Genomic DNA, 9,269 nt, shown 5'->3' with positions numbered 1-9,269 from the left:
GCTCAGGGCGCAGAAGAGTATGGAGGGATGGACACTGCGAAGAGGTAACTATGGGGAGGAAGTGGGAGGGGAGCTGTTGCATTGTAAATTTTGGTCGATGACATGAGACAAAGTATATGTGAACTGCTGTATGAAAAGTGAATTTACTCTGTAAATCTTCACCCAAATCAAAATAAAATTAAAAAAACAAAACAAAAAAAAACCTCTATCTGAGAACAAAATTGAATTTCCAATCACAAACTTTGCCACAAAGCAAAAGATAGATGCTGTTTGATTTCAGGAAGTGTGACTCGTCTGAAGAAGGTAGCGTGGGAAGCCATCATACACCTGAAGATGAGGACCGATGTTTACGGCCATCTCCTGGGTCTACAAGGCCTGATACTGTGTCTGGCGATTTCTCACCCTGACAACAACCCTGACCTCACAGACAAGGACTGAAGCTCAGAGAGGCTCAGCCAGATGTGATACCTTGCGTAAAGCACAAGTCTGTGACACCTCTTCCACGATGCCCATGTCAGGAAAGGCACTGGCAGCCTCTGGGGGCTTGGTTCCCTCATCTGCTTTCCTTCCTGCCGCAGTCTTCAAGAAAAAGGGCAAAGGCTTCCATGGGGAGAAGGGAGGAATCAACCTAAGTCTTGTTTTTGTTTTGATAGTGATTTGGGCTCAAGTTTACAGAGCACATTAGTTTTCCATTCAACGCTTCATACACATTTTGTTTCGTGACTTTGACGGCAATCCCCAGAGTGTAACAACACTCTTCTCACTTCCTCCCTGGGTTTCCCATCTCCCTCTGTCCTTCCTTCTCAACCTGAATCGTTACAAGCTACATTTTGAAGCCATTCCCGTCTGTTCTTGGCACATGGTGTCTCACTAACTCTTCACGCCACAGGCTCCTAAAGACAAGAGTTTCCATTTACAGTTCTCTATCACTCTCTCTCCATATGATTTAGCCTCCAAACCAAGCCACTTTGTAGCGCGTCAAAGCCAGTTGTCATCTAGTTGATTGCACTCATGGCCACCCCAGGCCCATCAGAGAACATTGTGCTCCATAGTGTTAACATGAGGACCACAGGCATGAGGCAGGACGGACCCCGGCAGACAAGGGCAAAGTCCACCCAAACAGGAGGTGTGACAACAGACTTGTCCTCTATGAACTGACTGTAATTTAATACTCATTACATTAACCATCAGGACCTCTGGTACTTCAGTGGTTAAAGCACATGGCAGCTAACCAAAAGGCTGGCAGTTCAAACCCAACAACCACTCCATGGGAGGATGAGGCAGTCTGCTTCCACAAAGATTACAGCTTTTAGTTCTACTAAAAGCTTTAGTTCTACTCTGTCCTGTAGGGTGACTATGAGTTGAACTGACTCGACAGCAGCAGGTTTGTTTTGTTTTTTCTTTGTACATGAACAGTCTGTCACTCATCTGTCTGTCTGTCACACTGTGGTGCCTGGCTTGTTGCTGTGATGCTGAAGCTGTGCCACCCGTGTTCCCATTCCCAGCAGGTCACCAGGGTGGACAGGCTTCAGTGGAGCTTGCAGACTAAGACAAACTGGGAAGAAGGACCTGGTCATCTTCTTTTTTCCCTAAAAAGTTAGCCAGTGAGCTCTGACGAAGAGCAGCAGAATGTTGTGTAAGCCAGTGCTGGAAGGTGAGCCCTGAGGTTGGAAGACACTCAAAATACGACTGGGGAAGAGCTGCCTCCTCACAGCAGAGCCAACCTTAGCGATGTGGATGGAGTAAAGCTTTCAGGACCTCTGTTGCTGATGTGGCACCATTCAAAATGAGAAGAAGCAACAGCAAACATTCATGCATCATCAGAACGTGGAATGTATGAAGTATGCATCAAGGAAAATTGGACGTCATTAAAAATGGAATGAAATGCATAAAGATCTATATCTGAGGCATTAGTGAGCTGAAACTAGTGCTGGCCATTCTGAATCAGACATACGGTCTACTATGCTAAGAATGACCAATTAAAGATGAATGGCATCACAGTCATCGTCAAAAAGAACATTTCAAGAGCTACCCTGAAGTATGGAAGTTCTGGTAGTGTAGCGCCTAAGGCACTTGACTGCTAACCAGAAGGCTAGCGGTTCAAACACACCAGCCACTCCTTTGAAGGAATGTTGGAAAATCTACTTCTGTAGTGATACTGCCACAGAAACCCAAGGAGAAGTCACTATGACTCAACAGCACATGACAACGACAACGACAACAACAACCCTGAAGTATAATGCTGTCATTCATAGGATAATATCCATACGGACAAAAGAAGACCAGTTAATACTAATATTCCAATTTACACACCAACCACTAATGCCAAACATGAAGAAATGAAAGATTTTCTACCAACTTCTGTAGTCTGAAATTGATCAAATATGCAACGAAGATGATGTGATAATTACTGGTGATTGGAATGAGAAAGTTGGAAACAAAGAAGGATCAGCAGTTGGAGAATATGGCATTGGTGATAAAATGGCACTGGAGATTGCATGAGACAGAATTTCGCAACACCAACAACCTATTCATTGAAAATATCTTTTTCAACAACAAAAATGGCGATTTTACACATGGCCCTCACCAGATGGAATACACAGGAATCAAATGACTACATCTGAGGAAAAAGATGCCAGAGAAGTGCAATATTATCAATCAGAATAAGGATGGGCTGACTGAGGAAAAGATAATCAATGGCTCATATGTAAGTTCAAGTTGCAGCTGAAGAAAATTAAAACAAGTCCACAAGAGCCAAAGTGTTACCTTGAGTATATTAAAAACTCACTGCTGTCAAGTCGGGACCTTGAGTATATCCTACCTGAATTTACAGACCATCTCAATCATAGCTCTGACACATTAAACATGAGCGCTTGAAGACCAGAGAAGTTGTGGGATGACATCAAGGACATCATATGTGAATAAAAGGTTATTAAAAAGACAAGAAAGAAAGAAAAGACCAAAATGGGTGTCAGAAGAGACTTTGAAACTTGCTCTTGAATGGACAGTAGCCAAACTGAATGGAAGAAATGATGAAGTAAAAGAGCTGAACAGAGATTTCAAAGGGCAGCTTGAGAAAACAAAGCATATAATGAAATGTGCAAAGACCCGGAATTAGAAAACCAAAAGGGAAGAACATCCATGGCATTTCTCAAGCTGAAAGAACTGAAGAAAAATTGCAAGCCTTGAGTTGCAATACTGAAGGCTTCTATGGGCAAAGTATGAACACAGGAAGCATCTAAAGTAAATGGATGAAACACGGTCACTGTAACAAAAAGAATGTGACGATGTTCAAGCATTTCAGGACGTAGCAGATGATCAAGAACCAACATACTGAAGGAAGAAGTCCAAGCTGCACTGAAGGCTTCGTGAAAAACAAGGCTCCAGGAATTGAAGGACACCAATTGAGATGTTTCAACTAGTGGATGCAATGCTGGAAGTACACACTCACCCATGCTGAGAAATCTGGAAGACAGCTTCCTGGCCAACCACCTGGAGGAGGTCCCTACTGTGTTCATTCCAAAGAAAGGTGAGCCAACACAATATGGAAATTACTGAACAATATCATTCATATCACAAACGAGTAAAAGTTTGCTGAAGATAATTCAAAAAGAGTTGTAGCAGTACATCGACAGGAAATTGCCAGAAATTCAAATCAGATTCAGAAGAGGATGTAGAATGAGGCATATCATTGCTGATGACAGACAGGTCTTGGCTGGAAGCAGGGAATACCAGAAAGATGTTTACCTGTGTTTTATTGACTTTGCAAAGGCATTCAACTGTGTGGCTCACAACAAATTGTGGAAAACATTGAGAAGAATGGGAATTCCAGAACACTTGATCGTGCTCATGAGGAACCTGTATGTAGATCAAGAGGCAGTCACTGAACAGAACAAGGAGATGCTGGACGGTTAAAATCAGAAATGGTGTGTGTCAGGGCTGCACCCTTTCACCATACTTGCTCAATCTGTATGCTCAGCACAAAATCCAAGAAGCTGGACTATATGAAGAAGAACATGGCATTGGCATTAGAAGACTCATGAACAACCTGTGATATGCAGATGACACAGCCTTGCTTCCTGAAAGTGAAGAGGACTTGAAGCACTTACTGATGAAGATCAAGACTGCAGCCTTCAGTATGGATTACATCTACACATAAAGAAAACAAAAACCCTCACAACTGCACCAGTAAGGAACATCATGATAAATGGAGAAAAGACTGAAGTTGTCAAGGATTTCCTTTTACTTGGAACCACAATCAACACCCATGGAGTCATTAGTCAAGAAATCAAACAATGTCTTACACTAAGAAAATCTGCCACAAGAGACCTGGGTGAAGTGTTTAAGACCAGAGACGTCCCTTTGAACACTACAGCATGCCTGACCCAAGCCACGGTATTTTCAGCAGTCTCATATGCGTGTGAGAGCTGGACAATAAGAAAGACTGAAGAAGAACTGAAGCCTCTGAATTGTGGTGCTGGTGAAGAATACTGAATGTTCCATGGACTGCCGGAGAACGAAGACATCTGTCCTGGAGGAAGTGCCGCAGGAACGCTCCTTTGTGGTGAGGCCGTGCTTTGGACACGTGATCAGGAGGGACCAGTCCTGGAGAAGGACGTCAGAGAACAGGGTCACCAAAAAGAGAGGAAGCCCCTCATGAGATGGACTGACACGCTGCCCCCAAACAGCAAGGGCTGCGAGGCGGATTGCGAGGCTGGTGCAGGACCGGCAGCCTCTCCCTTCTGCTGTGCACGGGTCACTATGGGTCGGAACGGCTGGACGGCACCTAACACCACCACACTGACCATGTGAGTCACTGGGTGGTGCAGAGGGAGAACGCGCTCCGCTGCTGGGTGAAAGGCTGGGGCCCACAGAGGTACCTCAGGGGAAAGGCCGGGGCTCCGAGAAACCAGCCCCTGAGGACCCAGTGTAGCCAGCTCTGTGCGGACCCACCTGGCGGCGCCCTGAGTCCGCAGTGGCAGCAGTTGGGAGGCAGGAGGATGTGGGAGGCCTGGTTCGGTTTTCGGTCAGCGCACCTCAAGCCCCGCCACCACCTGTCTGCAGTGGAGGCCTGCGAGTTGCTACAATGCTGGCCTGGCCATGGACTGACTCCGCCGGTGAAAACCCTGTGGAGCCCACCACCGGGATGGCGCAGGATGGAAGTGTGAGTTGGGGGCCCCCTTAACAGCAGCCAACAGCGACGACACACTGGCAATCCCACCAGTCGCTCTACAGTGTGCGCTTCCAGCACGCGCCTCCCAGCCCGCCAGGGGCGCAAGCAGACACTGCCCCCGAAAACGAAGGTCCAGGCAGCACTGGCCAACACGTCAGAGGCCTTTGGAGGCCTGGGGTAGAGTTCTCACACAGGCGTGTGCCTGCCTCCCTACAGTTTTCCAAACAAGCAGCACCATAAACATGAGTGTGTCACTAACCCCCTGCTTGTCCCTCCTTGTGCCTTAGGTGCCAGAGAAATCAGACCAACTGATGTGGGGCTCCCGTGAGCCCGGACGCCCGGGCAGTGACCTGCTAGGTCCACTTCCGGGTTCCGTGGCTCTCCCGGATTTCCCAAGCCCCTCTGGGAAGCAGATGGACTACAGGCCATAAGTGACATCCGTGGAGGATCAGTCTGCGTACACAGGTGGCCCGCCACCCCCACTCACCTGGCAGCCGCAGCAGCTCTCCCTGCCCTTCTGACCAGCGCCTACAGCGGCGGCCGCGCCGCTCCCTGTGCCTCACCCCAGAGCCTGGCCTGGGCTCGGATCACCTGTGGCTGGCTCTGCACTCGAGCTAAGAGCCAGGTGACCTGAGGGAAACCCACTTCCGCCCGCATCACACGCCCCTGGGCGTCCCATCACCCCTCTTTCCGGTCCCCAAGCTCCTGTGAGCCTGCACGCTGGCACTTGGCCTGGCGCATGCGGCACGAGCTTGTACAAGAGCCCGAGGCCCCTCTGCCCACACTCAGACACGTGGGGAATGCACGGGGCCACGTGACCACGGTGGGGGCGGGCAAGCACTCGGCGGACACGTGGGCCCGCACAGGCCCAGACACTTGGGCACACACAAGGTCCAGACACGTGGGTGCGCGCAAGGCCCAGACACGTGGGTGCGCGCAAGGCCCAGACACGTGGGCCCGCACAAGGCCGCACGCCTTCCAGCCCTGCGCCAGCCTTCTTCTGCACAGGTGAAGGGCTGGTTAGGGTTAGGGGCGCTGCAGCCTGAAGACAGGGGGGAGTCCTGCAGGAGTGCCTCCACCCTCAGGGAGAAGCAGAAGGCCCCCCCACCCGGCTGCCCCGCCTCCTCCCTCGGATGTTTGCTGTTTTGTTATTGTTAATTCCTCACCAGGTGGAAGCAGGCTCTGTGGGGTTTAATTAAGCTCTGCCAGCTGTTGCCCTACTGGGGACTGCAGCGCAGTGGGGCGGTGGGGGGGAGGAGCGGGGAGGGTGGTCCCGAATCCCAGGTCCTGAAGAAGGGACGTGTGAGTGTGGGGACAGGGGGCCGACCCGCCAGAGGGGCCCCTCTGGGAAGACCAGTGATGTGGGTGGGACCATCTCTCCCCAGCCCTACACTGAGACCCCAGCACCAAGCAGGTCTTTGCTGAAGGTCTCCTGCCCCAGAGGGGACCAGCCCCAGGGGCAGATGGAAGGTCCCCCCTGAGAGCAAAGCTGTGGGGACCACATGGATGAGGCTTGTCTTTGGGAGGGACTAGGTAGGCCCCCCTTTCGGGTAGCTTCACAGAGCACAATTCCCATGAGAAGTTGGAGGCATACTGGGGAGCCGTGTTCCACCAAGTCTGCAAAGTGTTGGGTCACACAAAGCTGAAGTGGTTGGTTTCCTGCAGCACTTCTGGAACCACGCGTGTGCTGTGGACTCTGCTGTACAGAGGACGTGGGGTACACCGCAGTGCCTGCTATCTGAGGGACCCCACTGATTCCACACATGCTGGGTTAGGGCCTTGGGGTGAAGACCAGGTGGCTGTGAGCTGCCAGCAGAGGCTGTGTGTGTGTGAAGTGGCGTGGAGTGCTGGGGACCGGGCTGGGACAAGTGAGAGAAATCGCTGTATCCCCACCTCACAATTACCTCAAGTCAAACCCCACAAACATAAAGAACACCTACAAACCTACAAGAAAGATGGATAACAGACTTGCTCTTCACATCACTAAAGAGAATCTCCAAATGGCTAAAAAACAGGACAAGTTGCTCAACCCTTGCCCAGAGACCACCACACACCCACCAAAATGGCTACACTTAGGAAGAGTGGTAGAACCAGGTACTGGAGGGTGAAGAACGACTGGAACTCTCACAACCCGGCAGGGGGGGCTCACAGCTCCCCACCACTTTGGAACGTGTTTGACATCATTCGTTGACCGTAAACATACTCCACGGATGGTCAAATAGCAGAATATTAGTTCCTTCTGTCATCTCTGTCCTCACAGTCCCAGTTCCTCCCAGCCCTTGCCTGGGTCCTAGGCCTCTACCTGGCATAAAAGCTTACAAGGTGGGTGAAGTGGGTTCCCATTTCCTGACATTGCACTTAATTCAGCTTATTCACCCAGGAGACAGGCTCAGGCTCGAATCTGCAACCAGAGAGGAAGTAGGAGACTGAAAAGCAAAGTCTTTCCCTGATACACTCGGGAGTTCCACAAGCACTTTTCCCGACAATTCACTTGGCCCTCCACACCTTAGTGAGGTAAGCAGGATTTAGTTACATGCCCAAAGTCATGATGTTAATGCAGGTACAGAGGGGTGAAGTGAACTGACTTGGGGTGCAAGTAATAAGCTTAGACAATAAAGATGTTGTCACCCAGAAAGGGCAGGATCCAGAGTCTGTGGATTCACAGCCCAGTGAGGTCGTGTGAGGCCCACATGCATTTCCTTTCTCTACTCTGGCCTCTTGGTGGGCCCATCTTCAGGCTGCTGGGAGATGATTTCCCACGGGCCTCGCGTTTCTGCATATCTTGTGAGCAAAGGCGCTGGCAGGTTTTGCTCTAGACTATCTGCAGAGGATGTCTGCTTAGCAGAGAGAATGCCTCCCTCCAAAGCAGAGGGCAAATGTGCTTGCTGTAAGGGATGATAGTGTCTTGGTTATCGAGTTCTGCTCTAATAGAAATACCCTTTGGCCCCCCAAAAGTCATATCCTTGTCACATGCAAAGCATATTCACCCCCTCACATCATCCCAAAAGTCTTAAGTTAATTCCAAGTCCCAAATCCCATATTCTAAGTCATCTAAATCCAAGATGGGTGAGACTTTAGGCATATTCCATCCTGGGGCAAAATTCCTCCTCATCTGTAAACCTGTGAAATCTAGACAATAAATTGTCTATTTCCAAAGCACAGTGGCAGAACAGGCGCAAGGCAGACATTTCCTTTATAAATGAAAATGAACTGGAGAGAAAAACAGGATAAGAGGCACCAAGGAAGTCCAGAGTCGAGCAGAATACATTACATCAGCTCTCAAGGCTTGAAAGTGATCCTGTTCTCAGAGACCATCTGAGCAATGGCCCTGCCCTCCAGGCTGTGGGTGTTGGCCACACCCTCTGGATTCTGGGTAGAGAGCCCTTAGCTCTGGGCTTCAGCTCTGCCTTCCTTCCGGACCCTCTCCTTTAGGCAGTCCCATTATCCTAGTTCACCTGAGTGGCAATCCCACCCCCTCAGCCCCAGCAGGTCCCATTCTTCTGCCCCTTGGGCATGGCATCCCCACCTCTTCACCGTTGGGCGGTGACCCCATCCCCCTTGCACACCTTAACAGCAACCCCCTACTCCAGAGCCAAACTGTCAAAGATCTGAGTCTTTGAAACCCAGGAGGCTGTGGCCCCACCCTTTGAAACCGGTGCTCCTCCCAATAGTCCCACTGATCCCTGAGCTGCTCCAGGGATGGCCCTTTTTTTTTCTTAGAGGACAACAGATGTAGATCATTTGGCTTGTTTCCTGCCTGCAGAATCCCAAGAGACAGATATTGTCCTTACGTTTCATTCTTTCTCTGTCCCCTTCAGTCTAAGCTGATGGGTTTTCTGCTGGGGGAGTTGGTTAGATCCATCAAAAACAAAACAAAACAAAACCCACTGCGATCAAGTCAATTCTAACTCCTAGTGGGAGCTCTGGTAGCATAGTGGCTAAGACACTTGCCTGCTAACCAGACGGCTGGCGGTTCAAACCCACCAGCCACTCCTCGGACGGAAGGTTGGGCAATCCTACTTCCGTAGTGATACTGCCTCGGAAACCCAAGGAGGGGTCGCTGTGAGTCGGGTTTGACTCGACGGCACATAACAAC

Source organism: Orycteropus afer, unplaced genomic scaffold (genome assembly GCF_000298275.1).
Source record: "Orycteropus afer afer isolate SDZICR_OR568_19922 unplaced genomic scaffold, OryAfe1.0 scaffold00057, whole genome shotgun sequence".
Classification (NCBI taxonomy): Eukaryota; Metazoa; Chordata; class Mammalia; order Tubulidentata; family Orycteropodidae; genus Orycteropus; species Orycteropus afer.
The sequence above is the reverse complement of the archived record's forward strand: the minus strand, read 5'-3'. Positions refer to the sequence as shown.